Genomic DNA, 12,256 nt, shown 5'->3' on the forward strand with positions numbered 1-12,256 from the left:
AAAATGTTGCTATCTCCAAAAGGTCTGGAGTTATAAATAATTTCCTATATCAGATGTGGTAGGCAGTCCCTACAATGGCTCTCAAAGATCCCTGCCTCCTAGTATTCACACATTTTGTGCAGTCTTTTTTGAGTGTGGACTAAATCTAGTGACTTGATTTAAAAGAATAGCATATGGCAAAAGTGATGGGATGTCACTTTTGAAATTAGGTTATAAAAGACCGACTTCCATTTTGCTCCTCTCTCTCTCTCTCTCTCTCTCTCTCTCTCTCTCACACACACACACACACACACACACACACACACACACACACACTCACACTTCTTGCTTGCTTGTTGTGATGAAGCAAGTTATCATGGGTGCCCTGCCCTATAGAGAGTCCAATGTAGTGAGCAAGGCCAATCAGGAACTGAATTCTGCTAACATCCGTGTCAGTGAACTTGGAATTTAATTCTCCCCTGGTTGAGCCTTGAGATGAAAACCGCCCTGGCCGTCGCCTTGACTCTGGCAGAGGTTAGTGGCAGAGGTCCAGGCCCTGGGTTATGGGAGAGGGAGAGCATGCGTATGAAAGCTTGTACTCAGGAGAGATATACAGGAGATTCATTCATGATGAACAGACCTGACAGAAAGCACAAAGGCACGGTGGAAATTTGAAGAACTTGTCTTGTGAGAGACCCTGGGCCAACGTAACCAGCCAAGCTGCCTCTGGAATCCTGAACCACAAAAACTGTGAGATAAATGTAGGCCACTAAGTTTTGTGATAATTTCTTACATATTAGTAGGTAATGAATACATCAAGAATGACCTTATCTACAGCCAGGGAAACTGATGTTATAACTTAAATGTTACTGAAATGGCTTTTAGTGTAGATGTCAGTAAATCAGTAGTATTTCAGACTAAGAGTAGCATATTTTCGAAAAACCATCCTTACTAAGACCTCAGGTGACTCATTTTTTAAAAAAATTACCCAGTTTCTTGGTTCTCTAATAAACTTCTCCCCCACCCCAAGTTTTTCTTTGTAGCATATTGTTTCTATTTCATTTTAATAAGTTGAATGGAGAGAAATATTATCAATGTCTTATTAAAACTGTTAGATTTGATAGTTTCATTAAATGACTATAGAAATAAGGAGATTTTTGAAAAGAAAACCTATTATGTTTATACATTTATATCTGCTGCAATTATTAATGGTTTTGAAATAATTGGCATGTGTTAGAATATTTATATATCAATTTCTAAAAGGAATCTAGGGAGATTTCAGTTTTAGGCTGGGTTTATTAAATGCTCTTCCTCCTGTGGGAATATTATAGATTGTAAAGATTATCATAACTAGAACAGGGAAACAAAAGAAACTTAAACACGAGAAGACTGTATCACTGAGGGGGAAAACAAACCTCTTTCCTGTGTTTGATATAGATTTTAAAGCGGCTAATTCTGGGCGGGGCGGGGGGAATGTGATACATTATCTTCTTTGAGGTATGGGAGCTGGGAGAAGGGCATATAAAAATGTGGGATCTTCCGGTACAAGAGAATTAAACTACTGTTTGCTTCTCTCTCTCTCTCTCTCTCTATTGCTCTTTAATTGTTCAGAAACTACAAGAAGTTTTAATATTTATTTGACTTTGTTCTTATGCCCTTTATTTTTCTATGCACAGATCTACTTATGAAGAACATATACAGATTGGAAGAAAATGTTATGATAAAAAAAAACTAATCCTCATGAGCTAGATTTCCTGTCTCTCCAACAGATGTTATCAGGATAATTGCAAACAAAACTCTATATAACAAATGCCGGGTGACTTAATATTTGTATTCAGTAATATAACTTCTAAAGTTGTATATCGGCTTCCCTGTAGACAGGGCAAACAAATCAAAGTGTGAATCCAAGTCTCTGGAACTTGACCTAGAAAACTTTAAAGCTTTGAGTCTCTGAAAAACCGAGAGCTGGTTCTGAACTTAATTCCAAGAGCTTGCGGGCGTTTTGATAACTCTTTGTAACAGAGTGATTTTATAGTTTTGCTCTAACGTTGGCTGCGCTCCGGAAGTACCCTCCCTTTTCTGCTCAGCAGGGCTTTTTCACTTCTTGCTCCTTGTTTTTTTCCATTGCATCCAGAGTGGCTTAGTAAAGTAAGAAAGGAGAGGTAAGGGATGAGGAGAGTGTGGGGGTTACCATTGTCTCTGCAGCCCCGGCTCACCTGGTAAAACTTGCCCTTATTCTCCAGCACACTAAGGCCACGGTGGGGGCAGGGAGATCTCAGGTCTCTCTAAAGCCCAATTTGAAGGCATGATGGAGCAGGCCGCACAGTGTAAGGAGAGGAGAGTGTCCTGAGAATCTGCTTTTTCAGGTGATACAACAGTCTGTGGGGGTGGGGAGGTGAGGCTGGGGGAAGCTAAGGACAAATGATTGGCTACTTCCTCCAACTTTTTTTTTGCTTATGGTTCTAGTAACCAATACCATCAATACCTATCTCCAAATTTGACTTTAAACAGCTTGGAAATAAACAATTACATATAAGGTTCCTGTGTCAGTATAAATTCTACTCTAGTTTGGAAACCTTGAATGATTAAATGGATCTGTGTGAAAAACAAGTACCCCAGGCCTGATTATTTTCAAAACCCCAAAGTGACTTAATAACTTTCCTACCAAATTTATACAATTATTCTCTCCTGCTCAAAAAATTTTTCCTTAAAAAAATTGGACCATGTCTTCAGAAAATGGTTTGGTCTTGCTTTTTCTACCATGGCAAAATTTATTTTAGTCCTTCAGCTTTCCACCATGCTTCTGTGCTTTCTGTCAGGTCTCTTCATCATGAATGAGTCTCCTGTATAAGCCTCCTGAGTACAAGCTTTCATACACGTACTCTTCCTCTCCCACAAACCAGACGGTCTGGAGGCCTGGAGCTCTGCCACTCCATTAGCAGCTTCAGCTTAGAACTGGATTGGAAATGCCAAGCTTCTGGTGACATTACAGATTGCTGGTTGGTGCCTAATGCTGGTTTAGTTATATCCTTGGCAGGTCCCTGGATGCTAACCAGATAGCCCATGAGCTCCAAGTTAATAAGGTCGATGTGTTTTGAGTCGATCTCCAAAAACAAGAACATTCTGTCTCTTAAAATTCAAATTAAATAAAGCAACTTAATAAGGCTCTTTTGTGTTTGTGACCCTCCCACACCCCCACCCTCCCACAGATGTTTCCTGCATGGTTTGTCTCCACAGTCATTGTCCACAGGACTCTGAGAAGCTGTAGGAGGCCCGGCTTTCCCTCCACCATTGCGGAAAGGGAGCATACGTCACGGGGCAGAGGCCTGTGCTCCTCTGCGCCACCTGAACAGAGCTCCGGGGAGAGTGACCTGAGGGTATCCACATTGGAGTGTTTGTGATATTTTGATTCACCATTTTTCTTAATATCTGTTTGAGGTATTAAGACAGATAATTTAATACAGTGTCAGAAACTAATGGCAATTTAAAAGCAATAACTAGCTATTCATTCTAAGAAGACATGTAGGTAGTTTTTTGAAGCATTTTTTCATGATTGAAAAACTTTACTTGAAATAAATCATACTCACCGTATATTTTCAAACAGAGATTGAGAAGTAAAAAGCCACACTTACAGAATTACTATTAGCATCATGGTATATTGGAAAAGCAAGTGTTTATTAACTAAATCATGAGTATCTATTCTCTAGGTGAGTCGGGGTTAAATGGTAAGTTCAATGTAAATTTTTATGAAAAAGGTTAAATTTATACGAAGTTTTTAAGTTTAATTTTTATCTTTAGATTTTTTTTTAGTTTGTTTTTAGTCCAGCTTTTTCAAAGTAAGAAGAGTAGGGTGGATCCGCACAGGTGTTTGGCAGACTAAGGTATTATGAAACTTACCCTCCCTGTCTCAGAGTTGCATTATGTGGTTGGCTCCAGTGACTACTGGCAAGCAGTCAGAGATTTTCAAGTATCCAAACTAGAGGAAGGTAATGAGATATAATGCCAAATTGTCATCTCAAATTACCTTTGGAACAAAAGAAAAAAAAAAGATGAGATTCCTAATTCCTAAAATTTTGTGGTGTATTACTTTAATTATATACATCCCACTCATATATTCCAAATTTTAGGGTTTTTTTTCTGAATATAAAAGTAATATATACTCTTTATACAAACTTCAAACATTACAGAACTATAAAATAAAACAAACTATCAATAGTTTTAGAATATATTTTTCCAAATTAAAAAGATTCTCTATCCTTTCAGTATTCAGTGTCCACTATTACTTTTTTTGTTTTGTTAATCCTCACCTGAGGATATTTTTCTATTGATTTTAGATGCAGTAGAAGGGAGGGAGGAGAGAGAGAGAGAGAAAGAGAGAGAGAGACAGAGAGAGAGACAGAGAGAGACATCGATGTGAGAGAGACACATGCCCCAACCAGGCCAGGAATCTAACCTGCAACCCAGGTAGGTACCCTTGACGGGGAATTGAACCCATGGTCCTTCAGTGCCTGGGCTGACACTCTAATCCAGGGGTCCTCAAACTACGGTCCTCGGGCCACATGCAAATACAAATATTGTATTTGTTCCCGTTTTGTTTTTTTACTTCAAAATAAGATATGTGCAATGTGCATAGGAATTTGTTCATAGGTTTTTTTAAACTATAGTCCGGCCCTCCAACGGTCTGAGGGACAGTGAACTGGCCCCCTGTTTAAAAAGTTTGAAGACCCCTGTTCTAATCACTAAGGAACATGAACACGAGCCAGGGCCTAAGACTTTTAAGGGTGGAGATTTCAGGGGAGGTCCCAGGGGAAGATTTCAATAGACTATTCAGCAGTTTTCCAATTGTGTCCTTTCAGGGTCTAGGCCTCCACTGAGCATCAAGGCAGGGGATCATTATTTAACGCAACTGGTCTGGAGGTGGCTGGCTTTGTTGTTTTGCTGAGCCTGGAGCTGAAATACAACTGAGGCCTAGGCCTAGTAGTTATCTGCATGGAGGAAAGGTCAGGGCCTCCAAACCGCATGCCTAGTGATATGCTGGGGGAGGAAAGGTCAGCCCGGGGGAGAGGTTCCACCCTACAATTGTCCTTTACTAGGCACTCCATCCTGGTGACCTTCTCTTCCTGGCCATGGTCCTTGCTCTGCTCATGTCTAACTGCCTCCCACAAAAGCATACCAAGTACTATGAAAAAATAAAATTAAAAAACATTCTAAATATTTTAAAACAGTCTTCATGTTATTCATTGCTCTCACACTTCAGATTTTGTAATCACCAGCTTCTTTACTTGTTATTGGTTGTTTCTCCTCCTAAGTTTATGTCTGTATTCTAGGGCCTAAGCCCGAGGCTTAGCATATAGAAAGTGTTCAATAAATATTTTAAATAAATTAAGGGATAAATAACTGCGTGAGGAATAAGGGATGGCTTCACAAGATGATGTTGAGCTAGATATTGAAGGAAAGGATAAAATCTGTTGAGTGCTTATTATGTGACAGGCACTGTTCTAAATACTTGACACTTATTGTGTAGGGGGGAAATTGTTTTCCTCTCAACTTTCAAAGTTCTTCTGGCTAAGCTAATTATCAAATTATCATTAGACAGATTAACAGGAGAAAATTACCAAATTTGTTACGAATGTACATACGAGGGTTCCATAAGAATATAGGGCCCAAGGATGCATTGGGAAGTTGAGACTCATATACCATCTTGAGCTAAAGAGAAAGGGGCTTGTAGTTTGGGATTTCAAAGGCAGGAAGGCAATATTAAAGCAAAAGTTTGGTAAATAAATGTTTGCTGGGCCATCTTTACCAATGAAACACTGAGAGGACTTTGATTAAATGGGCCTTGACAAATTCCTCCCTATCACACGCTAGTTCATGCTAAATTATAGTTATCTATGTTGATATCTCCCTTCCTGGAATAGGTCCTCTATCTAAATTTAGGTAGTTAGGGAGAAAGCCAAAAGTTTTTTTGAGCTTTTTATTCCTTAAAAATAACCAGCTTAAAATAATATTCCAAATAATATTCTGATGCAAGCAAATTTTGAGAACCATTATTCTAGACTGGCGATTCTCACCCTTGACCGAAAATTAGAATCATCTGGGTTCCTTGGGCAAAAAATCCTATTGCTAATGCTACAACCAGGACAATTAAGTCCACCATTCTTAATACAGTCAAGAGTGATTTTTAAAACACTCCAGGTGGTTCTATTATGGCATAAAGATGGAAAGCCACTGATCGATAGCCATGCTTTTTAAATTGTGCTCTCCAGGTGCTGTGCCCTTTCCCGCTTCCTACAGGGCAGTGGCATGCCTGCCCTGCTTCCTGACATTGTGTTCCCGGCCAGAAAGGCCGCTGTGGTGATGTTCCTTCCTGGATTAGGATTAAGGGTATGGGTGTGTTACTGAACTCAAGGGGTTTTCCGTTTGGGGTGCTCTATTTAAGAATGAGACATGATTGTCACAAGGTAGTTTATTTACTTGCAGCAAGTACAGGAGTCAGGAGATTCATAACCAAAGCTCTGTCTCCCTGAAGGGAGGCTTAGCTATTGCTCATATACACTATTTGGTCAGTTACACATTGATTTCTTCTTTGCAGTTGGCCACATTTACTGATTAGGTTCCTGTCAAACTCATCCTGTTTACCAATGGTCTGCAAAATACTGTGCAACATTTGAACACTTAGCAAGAATAACATTTAGTAATAACATTTAGAACTGCATAGGCCTTGAGACCCTTGTCCCATATAACAGGTGGGCAGAAGCCTTTGCAGATATCAGATGTTCACGTGTCAAACATATCTGCCCGCTTGCACCTGTTATGTTCAATGTGAACATGGCTATGCCTTCTTGGTTTGATATTATTAGGCTTTCACCAAATTCACAGGAAGGTGAACCTGGAATTAAATAAGCACCAGAAAACATAAATTGAAAGACCAGAGGCAAAGAACAGTATTCCTTTAAACAGAATTATTTTGGTAGGATTTTCTCAGGGAAGAGGTTTATCTTTGTACACCGCTCTTGCCACACAGCAGAAACTAGCAAGCTTCGCTGCCCTCAGTTACTGGCTTCGATTCCACAGGGTCCTATTGATAGTGGGGAAGGGCATGTAATAAGAACAAGCCATAGTTGTCCAATAATTATTCACCTCGCTATAGATAAGACGTTTTCTTACAGACCCTGGGAAACTGGAGGATGAAACAAGGCTGTAAAAAGATAAGATGCCTCCATGGGTCCATTACTCAGAAAAGAAATACATTTTGAGAACAGATCAAGGGCAAGACACCCTTTGATTTGGTTGCTGTGCCCGGACCTTGACCCCCTCTGGGAGTTTTTCTCAGGAACGCTGACCATTCTCCGGTCCCAGGAACGGGCTGAGCTGTTTGTAACATCACAGAAGATTAGCCATCTTGTTATCAGACTTTGAGTTCCTGAAGGCCAAACTGCAAACTAACCTCCCCTTTCCATGTTACACTTGCTGCTTGCAGCTGCATGTAGCTATCTTCTCCCTCGTGTGTATAGAATCAGCCAACTGGCAAGGGCGGTCAGAGCAGAATTTCCAGGGTGGCCGATTGCTCTCCCCATACTGCCGGCATTATTGGGATAAATGCTCATATATGATTCAACCCTGTCTCTGCTTAATTTGGCTCAAGTAGTGACAGGCAGCCTTGAACCCATTAAGTCCGGTTTCATTATCAGTGACTAATACAGACATTTCTATTCTCCAGTGTCATGGATACTGTGACCCTTTAGTTCCCTTAATAGTTGGTTCTCTTGCTGTTGAAAAGCCAAAAACATTGGCAAACCCAGCCAATGTAACCTTCAAAGCCTATGAAGGCATGATGTCACCAGGAAATGATGGCTAACACGCAATTAATTGATAAACTCCTACCTCCAGATGATGAACATTGCTGAGGCCTTGTATAGAAGAACGCTAGGATCGTTGTAGTAGAGTATAAACCTTTCCCAGTGCTCCATATTGAAACTTCTATTTGCAGTGTTAAAATAAACTGTTTTGCAAACACACACCATTGACAGACTAAATAGTCTTTTGGGGGGAAATTTGTGGTCTTTTAATCTTCTACACATGTATAATATTGTCCAGAATATATTAGCATTAAATAAATGAAACACCCAGCTTCTTTTTCCCAAATGCAATTCAGCAAAATAAGATAATGCTACCACATTTGAACATTTGAAAATTACTAGTCCGCTTACTGAAAACTTGTTCAGATATAAATGAGCAGTTAAGATATAAATGATTTATGCATGCTGTGGGTTGGGTTCCAAATGGATTTTAGTTTATGGATTTATTCCAAAATCACTTAATCACCATGCAGCTTCTCTCTCTCTCTCTCTCTCTCTCTCTCTCTCTCTATATATATATATATATATATATATATATATATACAGAATATATATATAGATTCTCTTAGAGGATGGAGTTTTTGCATAAATTTTTGCATGTAGAATAAGGTCAGGTTATATCTCTTTAACATATTCTAATGAAATGACTCATATCGATTTCATCAAGTACTTTAATATTCAAATAACAATTGCTTATAGTTTGGTTCATCAGGGATTCCCATAGAGCCAGGTACAGAGCCTAGTGAAGGAAATCAGGATATGGAACCCCAAAATATGTATTATCGAGGACCAGAGGAACCTGTAAACAAACCTTACTCCATTTGTTTCTTCCCATATGTTTACCTTCTCAGTTTGCCACCCTTTGGGAACCAAAACTGCTTTCCTTTGTCCTGTCATTTCTCTACATATTTATTGTTCTTTGTTGAAGATGCTTTATATTGCAGTTGTAAGCTGCTGCTTTGAGTCACTCCTCCTTTAGGGTATCTTCTGCATGATGTGCACTACATGTGTTAATAAACTCGTATTCTTTTGTGAATGTCTTCTTGTTAAAGAGTCCCAGCTGAAAACCTATGATGGGTGGAAGGAAAGTTTTGCCTCCTCTATATTAGCACTCATTTAACTTGTATCCTCACTTCAGGATGCAGGGAAAAAGTCACCTTTCTCCTTGGTTGGCAATTACACTGGGGCTTGCTATCCCAGGGATCCAGCCTCCTACATTTGACCCAGGGTAGCCCACCCTCTAACATATTGAACACTGGGATTCTTTCTTTTCTTTTTCTTTTTTTTTTATCCTCACCAAAGGATATATTTTTATTGATTTCAGAGAGAGAAGGAGGGAGGGAGGGAGGGAGGGAGATAGAGAGAAACATCAATCAGCCTTCTCCCGCAGGCATCTGGACTGGGATGGAACCTGCAACCTGGGTATGTGCCCTGATTTGGAATCGAACCCACGACCTTTCGGTGTATGGGGACGATGCTCAAACCAATGGAGCCACACCAGCCAGCACCAACACTGGAATTCTAAAATCAGAAACCCAAAAGGCCAAAGGTCCTACATTTGACTCTGAAGTTTGAGGGTGGGCCACCCTGATAGATTTTCGCCTTTCTAATAAACATGGAACTCTCAAATTAGAACCCCTAAAAGTCAAAGGTCGTTCACTCATACAGAAACACAAGAACCAGGCATGTCGAGATTTTCAATTAAAAAAAATCAGAATTTATTTTACATAGTAATGTGCTTTTTGTGCAAAGAAATACAGCATCATTTACTAAAATAACACAAACTTCATCTATATTTTTTTATTAATCTTTTTATAAATTTTATTTATTAATTTGAGAGAGAGGAAAGAAGAGAGAAAAAAACATTAATTTATTGTTTCACTTATCATTGCATTCATTGGTTGCTTCTTGTATGTGCCCTGACTGGAAATTGAATCTACAACCTTGGTGTATTAGGATGATACTCTAACCAACTTAGCTACCTAGCCATGGCTAGATTACCTTTTTTCTCAAAGAAGGTAAAACATTTGCAATGCTGTATGTGCTATTAAGAATTTCCTGAATAGGCATATCTTGTTTTATTGCACTTTGCTTTATTTCGGTTCACAGACTTTTTATGGCTTAATTTATTGCAACAACGTTTTAGTGCAGTGATTTGGAACCCAACCCACAGTATCTGAGGTATATGCCTTTTTTTGAAATCTCAATGACATTAGATCAGAATACTAAAATCATCCTATATAATAAAAGCATAATATGCAACTTGACCAAATGGCCGAATGACCAGTCGCTGTGACCATCAGGGGGCAGATGCTCAATGCAGGAGCTGCCCTCTGGTGGTCAGTGTGCTCCCACAGGGGGAGCACTGCTCAGCCAGAAGCGGGGCTCATGGCTGGTGAGCGCAGCAGCAGTTGTAGGGAGCTCTTGGCACTTTCACTGCAGACAGGCAGTGAGGAGCAAGGTGTCCTGGACTGGGAGAAGCTCTGACTGCGGAGAGGATGTCTGCCTGCTGGCTTAGGCCCAGGGATCGGGCCTAAGCCAGCAGGCAGACATCCCCCGAGGGGTCCCAGATTGTGAGAGGGCGCAGCCAGGCTGAGGGCCCCCACCCTTGCACGGATCTCATGCACTGGGCCTCTAGTATTTTAATATGATTAGAGCTCATTGTATACTAAACTTACTTGGGCAAGAAATATTTGATTTTGACTTGATTGTATTTAATCAAATATTTGATTTGATTGTAAGTTTAGTATTTGCACCTGTGTAACAGAAACCTTCGTTTGTGAATCACACTCATTATTAACATCACCAATTGTGTGCAGATGACTGCACAACTATAGTTTCTTCCAAGGAAAATTAAAACAATTTTTTTTCTTTTATCCATTTTTTTTTTTTTGCAATAAAACCTAATCTTACAAACTACTTGAAAGGACTGGAAAATTGCATGTTCTGGCTAACATTTATGTGGAAAAATAAGTTATTGGAATGGCTCATGGATATACAAGACGCTCCCCCACTAGGCCTTTTACTAATATCGCTCAACACAACTGGAACTCTTTCCATAAGAGAAATAAACACATGGAAGAGAGATGTGAGCCTTACCTGCACTGGCAGGATCTTGTAATCCCTGTGTAATGATGGCTTAGAGGAAGAGACCACACTCTTTTTGGGATACTCCCTGTATTTACATCAGCTTTCCTATAGGTAGATATTATATCACAGAAACAGGAGTAGACTGGTAATACATCTAAATTTATGTAATAAGAGCTGCTTTATGATAAGGTTCCGTTGTACAAACAATCTTGTTTCGTCTTCACTGTCTTCTGTTTGGTTCCCAGGTCTGTTGTTAAACTGTTTTTCTCTCAGATAAAGCACTGTAATTGTAATGTGCCTCAGTTAATTTAAGAGAGTGTCTTTTGTAAAGTATACCTTCTTCTCAGATGTTGTAGGGTTAATTATTTATGGATTATAAAATCGACAGTGAAAAGTGTTACTTAAATGCAATGAATGTTTTAAAAGAACTCTGTGACGCCAATAAAACGTTCTCTAAATAAAAGCACTCATTCTAGATAATTCAAAGACTGGGCCTAAGAAGCTTCTGGAGAGAAGTATGGCCAAGAAACAATTGCTGGAACAAAGCATTCTGATAAGAAAAAGAACATAATTAGAAATAAAGAAGATACTGAATGGATGTGTGTCTAGTTTGTGGATCTATAAAGCCAACAGATAATCAATCCTAAACACTATCTGGTATATCATTAGGTAGAGATGCATAGGGCAGACATCAGGATTCCCATTTAACTGAAAAGGAAATTGGGGCGCAGAAATCTTCCGTGTCCCCTGCGTGTCAGACACTCCCTTCTGGCTCTCCTATGGCTGCTTCTCCATTTCTTGACACTTTAGGTGTAAAGAGCCACAAAAACAGAACTTTCGTGCTGTACCATCACTATTCTGACCCTCTAGTTTTACCAAAGAAACTGAAGCTCCTAAAGATTGAGTCACTCATCATTATTCAGAGAGAGGTTCTTAACCATCCCGGCTTCTAGAACTTAGGAAAGTTATCTGCAGGATAAACGGGACTGTGGTTTGGGCCCTACCGCACCTGCACTCCAGCCCACATGGATACAGCACACATTCACGTTCATAAACGTCCCGCGGGGGACCTGCAGGGACCTGTGCGGCGGCGCCCACGCTCTCCTTCTCGCCTTTCCCCCAGTTCTACTTGGGCCTGGGCTTTCTGGGTCAAGGTTGGCTTCCTCCTGCCTCCTGCTCACGGGCATGGCTGGCACCCAGGACTGTGGGCAGGGCTCTGTAAGGGTAGATGGAAGTCTGGTTCGCAGCGGCCGGTCCTGGGTGTCTGCAAACCTCCCCAGGTTCCCCTCGGCGCCCCTGCAGCGCACGGCTCCCCCCTCCGGCGGCGG

At 40.3% G+C, this 12,256-nt stretch overlaps 1 long non-coding RNA gene and 2 pseudogenes across 1 annotated transcript; 2 read left to right on the forward strand and 1 right to left on the reverse strand.

Annotated features, from left to right (window-relative positions):
• The first annotated feature begins 409 nt into the window (after positions 1-409).
• LOC106697448 lies at positions 410-3,139 on the forward strand. The gene is made up of 2 exons (XR_001348554.2): positions 410-740; positions 1,656-3,139. It is a non-coding gene; the product is annotated as an uncharacterized LOC106697448 (long non-coding RNA).
• Positions 3,140-3,186: 47 nt separating this feature from the next.
• On the reverse strand, positions 3,187-3,369 carry LOC111826364 (annotated as a pseudogene).
• A 1,599-nt stretch (positions 3,370-4,968) lies between these two features.
• LOC102427135 lies at positions 4,969-8,005 on the forward strand (annotated as a pseudogene).
• The last annotated feature ends 4,251 nt before the right edge of the window (positions 8,006-12,256 follow it).

The sequence above is a fragment of the Myotis lucifugus genome, unplaced genomic scaffold (assembly GCF_000147115.1).
Source record: "Myotis lucifugus unplaced genomic scaffold, Myoluc2.0 scaffold_71, whole genome shotgun sequence".
In the NCBI taxonomy this organism is placed as follows: Eukaryota; Metazoa; Chordata; class Mammalia; order Chiroptera; family Vespertilionidae; genus Myotis; species Myotis lucifugus.